At 44.7% G+C, this 12845-nt stretch overlaps 1 protein-coding gene and 1 pseudogene across 5 annotated transcripts in view; both read right to left on the bottom strand.

Annotated features, from left to right (window-relative positions):
- The window catches only part of KIF16B (kinesin family member 16B), a 296484-nt gene that overhangs the window by 210341 nt on the left and 73298 nt on the right, over positions 1–12845 (bottom strand). The gene's annotated exons all lie outside the window — the stretch shown is intronic.
- Positions 3179–3987, bottom strand: LOC131741086 (phosphoethanolamine/phosphocholine phosphatase pseudogene; annotated as a pseudogene).

Here is a 12845-nt window from a genome sequence, read left to right as displayed (position 1 = left end):
GAGGCCCGTGTATCGCAAAAAAAAAAAAAAAAAAAAAAGAACTTCTAGAGCTGAAAATGAGGAAAACTCGAGGTAAAAGAAGAAGAAAAGTCTTTTAAGGGGCAAAGAGAAGCAAATAAATAAATAAATACAAATAAATTACAACACTTTCTAATGCAAGCTAATCAAAATGACCACCCAGATTAAGAAAAATCTTTTACCTGTAAGATATTACCCAGGTATTTGAGGCAACTTTGGAAAAAAGTATTTTAAAAACTGAGAAAAGAGGACTTCCCTGGTGGCTCAGTGGTTAGGAATCCACCTGCCAATGGAGAGGACATGGTTCGAGCCCTGATCCGAGAAGATCCCACATGCCACAGGGCAACTAAGCTCGTGAGCCACAACTACTGAGCCTGCGCTCTAGAGCCCGTGAGCCACAACTACTGAGCCCACGTGCCACAACTACTGAAGCCTGCATGCCTAGAGCCCATGCCCTGCAACAAGAGAAGCCCACGCACCGCAAAGAAGAGTAGCCCTGGCTCGCCGCAACTACAGAAAGCCCCTGCAAAGCAATGAAGACCTAACGCAGCCAAAAATTAAAAAATAAAATCAATTAATTAATTATTTTTTTTTAATGAGAAAAGAACTTCAAAAAATGTGAGGGGACATATTTACATCTTTCAGCATCAATTCTCAAGGTGGCTGCAAGAAGACATTTCTTCTACTGAATTCTTCATTTACCTCTCACAGATTCAGCATCCAGAAATCAGTACGAGGCCCCAGTACACTTAGCAATCAATACCTGCCAAGTCCTTTCAGACGAATTCACTACCAAGGACCCTGGAATTAAAATACCGGAGGAGGACTGGTTCTTCCATCTCCAGTGACATCTAGTGCTGAGAAACTGAAATGCACCCTGGAGCACAATATTCCTTTCAATTATCTCATTAACCGCATACTATAAAATCAGAATATGTATAACTCAAAAACATACGGTTTTTTCCACAATTGGAATTGCCAGTTGTTAATTGTCTTCTAACCCCAAATTTAAAATATCTTGTAAGGTTAACCCATTGAGAAGATACAATTGTTTGAGGGAAAGAAATCACTCTGTTCTCCAATTTTTTGTTTTAAATGCAAATGTAGCTTTATTTACCAATATTAGACTAGTATGTCAGGAGATTCTGCAGACATTAAAAGACTCCTTTTAGGGCTTCCCTGGTGGCGCAGTGGTTGAGAGTCCACCTGCCGATGCAGGGGACACGGGTTCGTACCCCGGTCCGGGAAGATCCCACATGCCGCGGAGCAGCTGGGCCCGTGAGCCATGGCCGTTGAGCCTGCGCGTCCGGAGCCTGTGCTCCGCAACGGGAGAGGCCACAACAGTGAGAGGCCCGCATACCGCAAAAATAAAATAAAATAAAAAATAAATAAAAGACTCCTTTTAAATTTAACCAAAAAGAACTCTGACTTAATATAACAATAAATACAAGCCATTTATTCAAAACCAACTTCAAAAATCTCTGAAGGAAAATAATTTAAATGCAGATGAAACCCATTATAGGATGGCTTGCTTATTTAAATATGCTATGGGCTAAGTCTTGTCTCCAGATTTTACATATTAAAATTATATTCTAAAAGATGCGGGCCAACCACATTCTCTTTATCAAAGTAAAGCACCATTCTGGAATTAAGATCTAGGCATTTGGAAACCATTTTATAAGATAAGTAAGATATAATTAAAGAGCGCTGGATTAGAAGGAAAAAACAGGATCTAGCCCTGGTTCTACCTCTAGAACTTAAAGACCAACTCAATTTCTCTTGGCTTCAATTTCCTCATTTAAGAAAAAAAGTTTTTCTTCTGTAGAATGAGGGAAGAGTTTCACCTAAATTCCTTCTTGAGCCCCTTGTTCTAACATTCTGTGTTCTATGAACAAGATGAACTTTAAGATCTCTTTGAGTGTTTTTAAAAATTAGTTTAACCACACACAATGACACAGCACTTTGAGGAATTCAGTACTAAGACTCAACAAAGGAGATTTGTCATTGAAATCAGTGTGGAGTATACAAAGATGTCTTTAGGATGTTTAGATGATGATCCCTGAACTTGATCAAAGACATATTAAACCACATTCACTAGGACCTTGTACTTTCTGAACCATAAGGATTGCCTGAAGCCTTTTAATTAAGATTTCTCAGAAATCACGCAATTTAAGTGGGCTTTGTCACTAAACCAGGATATTCACAAACATTCCGATCAAGTGAAGTTTTGCTACCAGAATAAGTTTAGGTTTTGGTTTTTTTTTCTTAAATTTTCTGCCCTTTCACCTCCTTTATAGCAGAAGGCAGGAGGGGCCTTGGATTTCCACTGGCTCTGCTTTAAAACATCATGGCTTTCTGTTCCATATGGGAGGAGGGGGACTCAGAGGGCCCAGTCGGCGGGGAAACTTTGGTTAAGTCCCTGGTTCTTGCTGCATAGACGAGGCTGGGGTGCGAGGAGACATCTTCGGGCTCTGTGAGGTCCCTGGCTGGCCAGACGTGAACCCCCTGGACGGTGTGCTACCTCATTCCACCCCCAGGAGGTGTCTGTTCCCTCTGGCTTTTCTTCCTGTGGGGATGCTGACAGGGTGGGGCAGGGAAGGGAGGCAAGGAGTGCAGTGCAGAGTCATAGCAGGCAAAGCAAGATCTAGGCCTGGGACCGTGGGCAGAGAGCGCCGCTGTCCTCCTCAGGCAGTATGGTGCGGGGGAAGGGGGGTGGAGATTTCAGGACCCAGGTCCCCTTGACAGAAGACTGGGGGAGGGAGGCCATGCAGTCCAAGGCAACAGTTAACCCAACGCAGCGGGAGATGCTCCTTCCCTACCCTGCCGGAGAACCCCTTCCTCCCAGCTGGGAGGACCAGGTTTTTGGAAACACTGCCGCCTGCTCAGGTATGCGCACCACCTGGGTGTGGCCAGACTCCGGAGTCTGCTTGCAGTGGAACTGGGGGAGGCAGCAGAGCTGGGTTAACTGCATAGACGGGGACAGCCCCGAACTCCCTCCTCCTACCATCTGTCCCCCCACCCCCGAACCTAGGATTCCGGAAATCCCCAGAGGGTCATACCAAAGCAAAAGGAAAAGGGGGTAATAAAGCTAGGTTTGTCTTTCCCGACCCCCACCTCCTTCACCCCCTCCCCGCTGGGGTGCCCCCTGCAGGCCACGTCCTCAGCACGTCTTCAGCACCTGTTGCAGACGGAGGCGCACTTTGGTGGCGGTTTCCCAGGGCACCACCCTGGCGCGGAAGGAGCTGGCCTCGGCCTTCTGCGCCTCCTGGATAAGGTGGGGCATGGGGTAGTCGCGGCGCGGGAAGGCCACATGGCCGCCTGCCAGCAGCCCCGTGGGGCAGAAGTCGTTGGCGCCGTCACCCACGTAGAAAAGGCGCTCGAAGTGCACGCCGTCGTGGGCCGGCTCACAGCACAGGTAGTCGCTGAGCACCCTGTGCTTGCACATGTTGGCGGGGCAGCGAGCGCAGCTATGCGCGTGGAAGGGCCGCAGCGCCAGCAGCCCCAGAGCGTCGGGCCCCGACGGGCTGCTAAAGATGCGGTGGAACAGGCTGTGGTGGCCAGCGGCGCGCAGCGCCCTCTCCACGCCAAAGGTGCTGGCATCTGAGATGAGAATAACCTCAAAGCGGGCACCCTGCCTGGCCACAAACTACAGCAGCTCGCCCATGTCGGGCGACAAGGGGATGGCCTTGTAGATGGCACGCAGGTCCCACGGCCGCATGCCCTTCTTGCCCAGGTACTGGAAGATGTGCTGCATGTACTCATTGTAGAAGCCCTCGCGGTAGGTGGCACGCAGGGTCTCAGGCAGCCGCTGGCCCGGCGCAGCGTGCACGATGGAGTCGTCGCTGTTTTCGTCCACGATAGTCTCGTCAAAGTCCAAGGTCAGGAGGAAGCACGCGGCGCGCCCTGCGCAGCCATCCCGCTGTCCCTAGACGGGCATTGGAGGCCAGCAACTGGAAAACACCCTCTCATTGTCAGTACATCACCCTGGGCACCACCTGTAGGGACTGTTGGCCTCCAGCCATCGTCCAGAGCTCCTCTGCTAGCTTTGTCCTGAGTGATCAAATCATTCTGTGGTCACCAAAAAGAGCCCCTCAGAGGAAAGGGAGACAGGACCTCTGAGCTTCTCCTGCAGGGTGGGGGGCGGCAGCTGCCGAGGCCCATCCGCACTGAGTTTGGAGTGTAAAGAGTGTGCAGAGGGGCTAGCGGGGGTATTTGGGCACAGGATGGAGCAAGGGGTGCTTGCAGAAGTCGGAGAGGACGCCGTGTCTTATCCACCCCTGGATTTCTGGGCTCCAGCTCTCACGAGTCCCTCCAGTCCTGAGGGGCCCTGGATGATGTGCATCTGGGCCGTTCCCTCCACTTCCCCGTCCCCCAGTCGAGGTCTTTGTTTAGTTTACAGGGAATGTTTATCGAAAAGGCTTTCTAAGATGAGGAAGGAGATCTAAGAAATTTAAAATCTGCCTGGAGTTTCCTACTACAATTATGGTTATTACTCTCTAACTTTGCAGAAAGGATGCTGACCTAGCTAAAAGTAACAGCTCTGTCATAGAAGAGCTGAAAAGAGACCTCAGGGGTGGGGAGACCAGGAGAAGGAGTAGTCAAACTCCACAAAGACAGGAAATGAGGGGAGTTGAACGCTAAAGACCCACCAGGTTTGGGTCTATATCTGATCACTGCACTGGTATCCCCCAAGTATCTCAGGAGGGACCTGCTCCCCCGCCCTGGAGCATTTGTGACGAGCTGGTGTCTGAGTGAGTGACAGCTCTCCAGGATGAGTGTGACGGCTCTCCAGGAAAGGGTTGGGGGGAGCAAGTCAATGCACAGATAACGTGAGGGGAGCTGGACAAGGCTGGAGCAGCGCCCGGTGACAGAGGAGAGGAAACACGAGACAACTCACTTGATGACAAGGTCCGAGGAGAAGTCATTTGGGAAAGAGGCTAATTAAAAATAATGGTACTAAGGTTTGTTTTTTATACCATCAGGAAATTCAAAACAGAACCACCATGTGACACCACTGCACACCCAACAAAAATGGCAAAAAAAAAAAAAAAAAGGGACGGAAAACAGCAAATGTTGGGGAGGAGATGGAACCCTCACACGTGGCAAGTGGGAATATAAATGGTACAACCACTTTGGAAAACTATTTTCAGTACCTACTAAAAAGGAACGGACACCCGCTCTATGACCCAGCAATTCTTCTCCTAGGCATACACCCATCAGAAATATGTACATTCACTCACAGTACATACAGGAACGTTCACAGCAGCACTATTTCTAACAGCCCAAACCAGGAAACAACCCAAATTCAAAGCGTAGAATGAATAAACTGTGATACAGCCACATTATATAATACTATGCAACAATGAAAATAAACACAACTTTGCAAAAAACATAGACGGATCTAAAAAACACAATGCAAAACAAATGAAGCCAGTCACCTAAAAAATATGCCCTGTATGGTTCCATATGTATAAAGTTTGAAAGCAGGATAAACCAATCTATGCTTTTAGAGTCAAGCCAGACATCTTCCTTGGAGGGAGGAATGACTAGAAGTGGGCACAGCAGGGACACCCAGGGGCTGATAACGTTCTGTTTCCTCCCCCAGACATAGGGTATATGGGTGCATTCAGTTTATGAAAATCCACCAAGCAGGACAAACGATTTGTGTAACGGGCCATACGTATGTGACACATAAATGCCCGAACTGAGAACAGCTCTCAGGGCACATTCACAAAAGAAGAGTGGTCCAAAACAAAAGAAGTCCCGCAGCAAGGGACCAAAAGGAAGCCATCTGGGACCCAAGCCCAAGATAGGGTACCCACGCCCAAGATAGGGGACCCACAGGGATAATTCCATGCAGCCTCTTGAGAAAGAACCCACATCCTTCTCAAACAGAAGGAAATCTGAGAGCTCACCTCACCAGCCCACCTGGTTATGACCGAGAAAACTGAGACACAGAAAGAGAGAGAGAGAGAGAATAATTTGGTCAAAGTCACACAAATAGTTAGGGATAAATCCAAGTGTAAAAGCCGGGTCACCTCAGTTAAGACAACTAATTATAAAATAGTCAAGGTATTTCAAAAGAATGAATTGTGCAACCACTCAGAATGGGTAAGAACTCAAGAAAGGACACAGCTTTTATCCATTTCATTCAAACGAGATAAGCAGTGAAAGGTGACAGGTGCACAGGACATCCACAGACAGGAGAAGGGGAACCTCAAAAAAAGGGGAGGAGAAGGCAATCTTGGAGAAACTGGGAACATGGCACACTGACTGTGGATGAAATACAGCAAAACCAGAACTGCACCTCCTTTCCTCATACGCAGCACTCAAAAAAAATAACACTCTGCACATCTGGACCACTTTTCCTCACCAAAGAGCACATTTCAGATCTCTGTTTTATAAATAACCATCACTGTAGTAGAGGGCAATAGAACAACTGTATAAAAGCAAGTCTCATATGAAGTAAAATATTACCTACAAAGGTAGACAGGAACACACAGCTGGTTGGATACAGTTCAAAAAACAAACAAAAAAAAACTGAAATATGCTCAGAGAAATCATTAATATAAGAACAAAGCTAATAACACATCAGGAAAAAAAAATGATACCCAGGGAAATAACCATGACTCTTGGCTTAAGAAAAAGGCTAGAAACGAGCCAAGGCAGAAGAAATGACTACGCACAACATTGGTGGAAATAAAAAACATCAGTCATGATTAAAGAAAGGGCATTACAAAATGCAGAAGGAAACCTGAGCTTTTATTCTAGAGAAAGCAAATCGTGTCTTGACATTTATAGAGGTAACAGAGCAGATGGTGCTTAAACAGTGGCCACCAGCCATGCTGGTTTTTAAAACACCGATGAACAACCATATACACGGCAAATACAGGCTCACTTTTTCAGACAACTTTTTTTCATCAATCTTTAAAACATGAAAAAGCCAAAAAGACAACAGTCAGAGAAAGACAAAGAAAAAACAAGCCAATGAATTAGAACATGAAAAAAAAAGTGAGGTCAGTTTGGAACAATTAAGAACTAGACAGCATAGTGGGATCACACGCAAACTTTGAGACAGGGTTCAAATTCTGACCTCACCTATTCCTTCCTTAACTGAGTGTCCTCTGGGCCTCAGTTTCCTTGTCTATAAAGTGAAAAAATATATATTCCCCCTGCATAAGGCTGCTGAGAAGAATGATACTTAAAACTGTGCGTGTGTGTGGCTATCAAACACTTGAGATGTGGCAAACAATTCATTCGTTTAAATTTTAAACTGCACTCAATTAAGTGACTGGAAAACTTTTACACGTTTGGAACATAGATTGCAATGCGAATCCACTTTTCAACTGTAAATTTAATAAAATCAAAATAGAGATCAAGTGTATCCAATGCAAATTTAGCACTGAATTGAGAGGCACTGTAAATGTAAACTTCACGCCATGTCAAAGATTTTAAAAAATTATGTTCCTCACTAATAATTTTTATATTGATTATCTGTCAAAATCATAAATTTTTTATATAATGGGTTAAATAAAATGTACTGTTAAAATTAATTTCAACTGTTTTTTTAAATGTGGCTATTAGAAAATTTAAATTCCCATACGTGGCTTGCACTACATTTCTTTTTTTTTTTTTTTTTTTTTTTTTTTTTTTTTGCGGTACGCGGGCCTCTCACTGTTGTGGCCTCTCCCGTTGCGGAGCACAGGATCCACACGCGCAGGCTCACGGGCCCAGCCGCTCTGCGGCATGTGGGATCTTTCCTGGACCGGGGCACGAACCCGTGTCTCCTGCATCGGCAGGTGGACTCTCAACCACTGCGCCACCAGGGAAGCCCTGCACTATATTTCAATTAAACAGTGCTGGCTTAGAACAATGCCTGGCACACAGGAAGAGTGCAGTAAATATTACCCACTATTATCCCTATCAATATTATCAATATTAATTATTAAATGCAAGGCAGTTTGAGGGGGTCCAAAAACAATTCAAACATGTCTCTACCTCATAGTCTGGCAAAGGAAAACCAGACATACTACAATAGATTTACAGAAAACAAATCATTAAATACCTAGCTGTGAAAAAGGAGGACTTGCAGGGGAAAAAAAAAATCCACAAAGAATGTATTCAGCTCACTGAAGACCTTCAAAATTGTCATTCTAAAAATCTACAGAAATCAGAATTTGTGTTACCCAGTTAGACTAGATCCAGATGACAACAGAAAAAACAAACATTACATGAGGTACCCACACAGACTAAAGGCAAACATCTGCTGTTTGTGGATTGGGGGCAGGAGGGGGGTGGGCGGGGAGAAAGGTGCTCCTGCTGAGTCCAGACCTGATCCACTGGGGCAGGGGGTCCTGCCTTGCTCCAGGACCCCGCCCACACTGAGCGTCAGCTGGATGGAGAATAAGGGACATTTGGATCAGGGATACTCTGACCATAAACACTGGGCAGACACATGCAGGAGGAAAGCAAGCCAGAGCCAAATTCTTACCAGGATGAACGCCAGAAAAGGGGGCCCAGTGAATGCACACACCCAACAAAACACATTCCAGTATGTTCCTAGAAGCATTATTCATAATAACCAAAAGATTGGAGATAAGAACCCAGGTGGAGCTAACCAGCAGGAGAATGGATAAAAAGAATGTGGCATAGTCACAGAATAAAGTAGAAACTACTGCTGAACACAGCATGGATGAATCCTAAAGACAACAGGCTGCACAGAAGCAGCCAGAAGCAAACATAGGATATACTGCAAGCAGCTCAGGAAGGCAAAACTCATCTACGTAATAGTTGTCAGAACATCTCTGGGAGAGGAGGACAGGAAGTAACTGACTAGGGAGGGACAAGAGGGAACCCCTGGGGAATAGGAAATATTCTGTATCTCAGCCTGGGTGTGGGTTACAGGGGTGCACACACAGATGACAACTCATGAGCTGGACACCTCAGACGTGTGCTCTTTCACAAGTTCACCAAGTTGCACACTTCAAATGTGCACACTTTGTGTATGCTGAGCCTCAATTTAAAAGAATAAACTCAAATCGCTTTTTAAAAGGTCCTGTGAACAAACCACCCTATTTAACAACAAATAATCTATTCAGCTGAAATTTCTGTTCAAATAGCATCACCCAATGTCTCCATATGCCTGCAAGAGTGTGCAATTCGGGGACTACAAAACTCTGCAAGAACTTACGTGTGCCATTTTTCCCTGGGAGCCCTCATCCATGCGATACACGTGTCGAGATGTGCTTCAGGGGATAATCTTCCACACGCCTAGGTCTGTGGGTCACAACTCCTGTGAGGCTCAGGGCACTTGTTTAAAAATAGAGATTTGGGGGTACCATCCCCAACATCTCTCCTTCCATGACACTGCAGAGCCCAGAAGATGGTCTTTTAAAAAGGCCCGCAAGGTGTTCTGAGTGGAAACCACTTCTGTATGGAAAATCAACCTGCATGACGTGCAGAATAACTGGTATTTAGGTTGCTTTGGAGGAGAAACTGGACTCTTAGCAACTGAAAGATCATAGCAAGTTCTGTTGCTTCATTTCAGTCCCCCAATCTGCTGGAAATGCCAGTGTAATTTTTACTTCAATAGCAAGGACAAGAAAGGCTTAAATATAATTCATTAATATAGAGTAGATTGGATCTAGAAGAAAATGAGCATCTATGGTGATATTTGTGTTGTTAGATTCTTTCAAGGAGAAGTCACAGCTATTTGGAAACCACTCCTCTTACACACAGACGACTTGCTCAGGAAGGCTGTTTTTAGCTGGTAAAGCCCGCGCTACAAAGTACTACATAAGACAGTAGAAATCTATAACCATCCCTTGCAAGTATAAGAATATCCTAATAAATATTCACATGCAACCGAGGTCCATATTTGTTTTTCAGTTGCTGCCCATTGCTAATGATCCTGTCTTACAGATACATACTTCTTAAAAACACCACTTTTGCTAAGAGACTTGGAGTTCTACTGCCTAGAGTTAAAAGAAACCATGGTCATCCTTAAATGAGGCAAAGGCAAAATCAACCCGGATGCTAAGGAACAGTAATCTCCTAAAACCTGCTGTTGTGCTACAAATGGAGGGCAGTGCCAACTCGCCACTCATAGCAACTGTTGCTAGGCAGACTGGGCTGGGAAGCATCAAGCTAAAGGGGTCAACGGGAAACTAAGCCAAATTCAAAACCACATACAAAAAGCTGAAGAAGAGAACAGACGCTCATTCGGAGCTCATTTTAAATCACATAATCAACCTGAAAAAGGGAAGAGAAATGTGTTTAAATATGTGGAATTCATTGTGTGCCATCCTTCAATTCTCACACCAGAGAAGAGCGATTTCTCCTGTATGGAATGTTCCCACCACGGTACAGATACTCAGGGGCCCGTTCACATAGTCTTCCACCTGAATACAGGACTTCTAAGTCATAAAGGAAGTGTTTGAAAATGTTTTCTCTTAAGAAATAAAAGAATACTTCAACTAAGTTGCACCTTCTGTTTGCCTTTAATATATTCCACATTACAGTAAGTGACCAGGTTCTATGTCCAGCAGAAAACACGGATGGTGTCACCAAGATTCACCTGCCCTCAGCCCACCCCATGGTGCACAGCAGCTGCAGTGAATGGGCCTGACCTCACTCCAGTTCACAGGTGGTTCGTCTCAATCAATCAGCGTAATCCATTCTCTTACCAAAGTGATTAGAGGAGATAACCCAGGCCTAAGCCAGTCAGCACCAGGCCCCAAGGATTGGTTCACAAATGCATCAACCAATCAGTGCAAAGCTCAGAACTTTGCTGGAGACTCTGAAACCCAGACTCTGAATTTAGATGGTGTGATGGGTAAATATGAAGCTATAATTGCTGCTCTCACTTGGCCATTCTGAGAGCCTGAAAATGAAGTCATTACACCAAAAAGGCAAAACCAAGAACAGTCCCAGAGAACCAGAGCCAGTGCCCTGGTCAAACCGTGCCTAATTTCTACCCTACCACCTGACCACTCCTCTTCTACCATTTAAGCCAGTTTGGAATTGGGTTTTCTGTTATTCAAAATTAACAAACATAAAATACTACATGATAAAATGTCTTATGAGTAATGCCCTGTTGTAGAGGCATAAAACTATACTTTGAAATGTTTGCATATACACAAGTTCTGGCTTTTCTGACCAACTGAGAAGACATATATTACTGTCGAGCCAGTTTCACATATAAGGGGATGGATGTGGAGAAAACGAAACAAGTAAGAAAAATGGTCAATTATACGTTAAATCTAAAAAAACCTGAGCTCACAGGTACAGAGAACAGATTTGTGGTTTGGTGGTTGCCAGAGGGGGCAGTATACGAAATGAAATGGGTGAATGTGGTCAAAAGGTACAGACTTCCAGTTACAAAATAAAGTCCTGAGGATGCACTGTACAGTATGGTGACTATAGTTAATAATACTTATTGCATTATTTGAACATTGCTAAGAGAGTAGATCTTAAAAGTTCTCATCACAAGAAAAAATGTAATTATGCTGAAGAATGTTAACTAGACTTATTGTGGTGATCATGTCACAAAATATACAAATAGTGAACCGTTATGCTGTACACAGGTGTCAATAATATCTCAATAAGAAAAAAAAAAGGAAAAACTGGCTTACATTACTATAATGCTTACAACACTGACTACGGACACTGTTCTCACCTTATAGGACAGGTACCATTACCGTCTGCATCTTACAGTGAGGTTCTGAGACACAGAAAGCTCAAAGGGACCGAATATGCACAGACACAAGTCATCAGACCAGGCGGTCAAAGGACCAGCTCCTCGCTCCCAGCTCTCTCCACCTCCACGCTCCCAGCTCTCTCCACCTCCTCGCTCCCAGCTCTCTCCACCTCTACCCACTCCTCTCTGGACTCACGACTCTCAGGACTGCTCCAAGGTGAGTTAAGTATGTTCCTGGGGGACATGAACAATAAACTGATTGTACCATGAAATGGTCGCTTTTTAAGCTTTCCTGACAACGAAACCAAGTTCCTACAGTCTAGCACCCCAGCGAGTTCAGGTGCACATAAAGCATACTTCCATACGACCAGGCAATCTTCTCCTCCCTGGCTGTGGCAATAAATATGCAGTAAGAGCCTGTCAGCGTATATGCCTCACTGCAAAAGATCAGGAGGAAAATCCCGTATGTATTCAAAATAATTTACCACACGGTTCCAACATTTAACGGGGCACATTTGACTTATTTCTGAGCCTTATTGCTCCAGAAACATTATTCAAAAGTAAGAACCAACATATACTTGCAATACCCTTATCTATGAGCAGCTCCTTCGAGACGAAAACTGCCATGGAAAATAAGGTAGGCTTGGCATTATTAACAGCATCAGAGCTGGTTCTGGGAACAGCTCGCTTAGCCTCTGACCCTGCCACGCTCTCCATCGACCTCCAGTGCGGTAGTGCTGACAGTCATCTCCCCTATTAATTATCAAACCCCAGTTTCAGAGAACAATGAACTTTATTATTTCGCCTTTCATCTTAAAAATCAGCTGCAAGAGCAGAACTTTACAAAGAGGAGAACACACAGTCTGATGGAAATTAACAACCAGAGTCTAACTTTAATGAGAGGTCAACAAATTAACAACCGCATACTATATAAAGTGCAATAACATCTTTTTCCTCTTGCTTCAGATCAAGAAACAGCCAACGAGACAGTATGTGTGAATGCACTACAAACAGACAAAGGGCTTTGCACATGGGGGTACTGACGACAGTGACTTCTGTTCAAACAGACATGTAGCCATTCACATTAGTCCAAGCATTAAAGCAGGGAGACAAAAAATTTCTCATAAAG

Source organism: Kogia breviceps, chromosome 14, assembly GCF_026419965.1.
Source record: "Kogia breviceps isolate mKogBre1 chromosome 14, mKogBre1 haplotype 1, whole genome shotgun sequence".
Taxonomy (NCBI): Eukaryota; Metazoa; Chordata; class Mammalia; order Artiodactyla; family Physeteridae; genus Kogia; species Kogia breviceps.
This window is presented reverse-complemented; position numbering and strand designations above follow the sequence as displayed.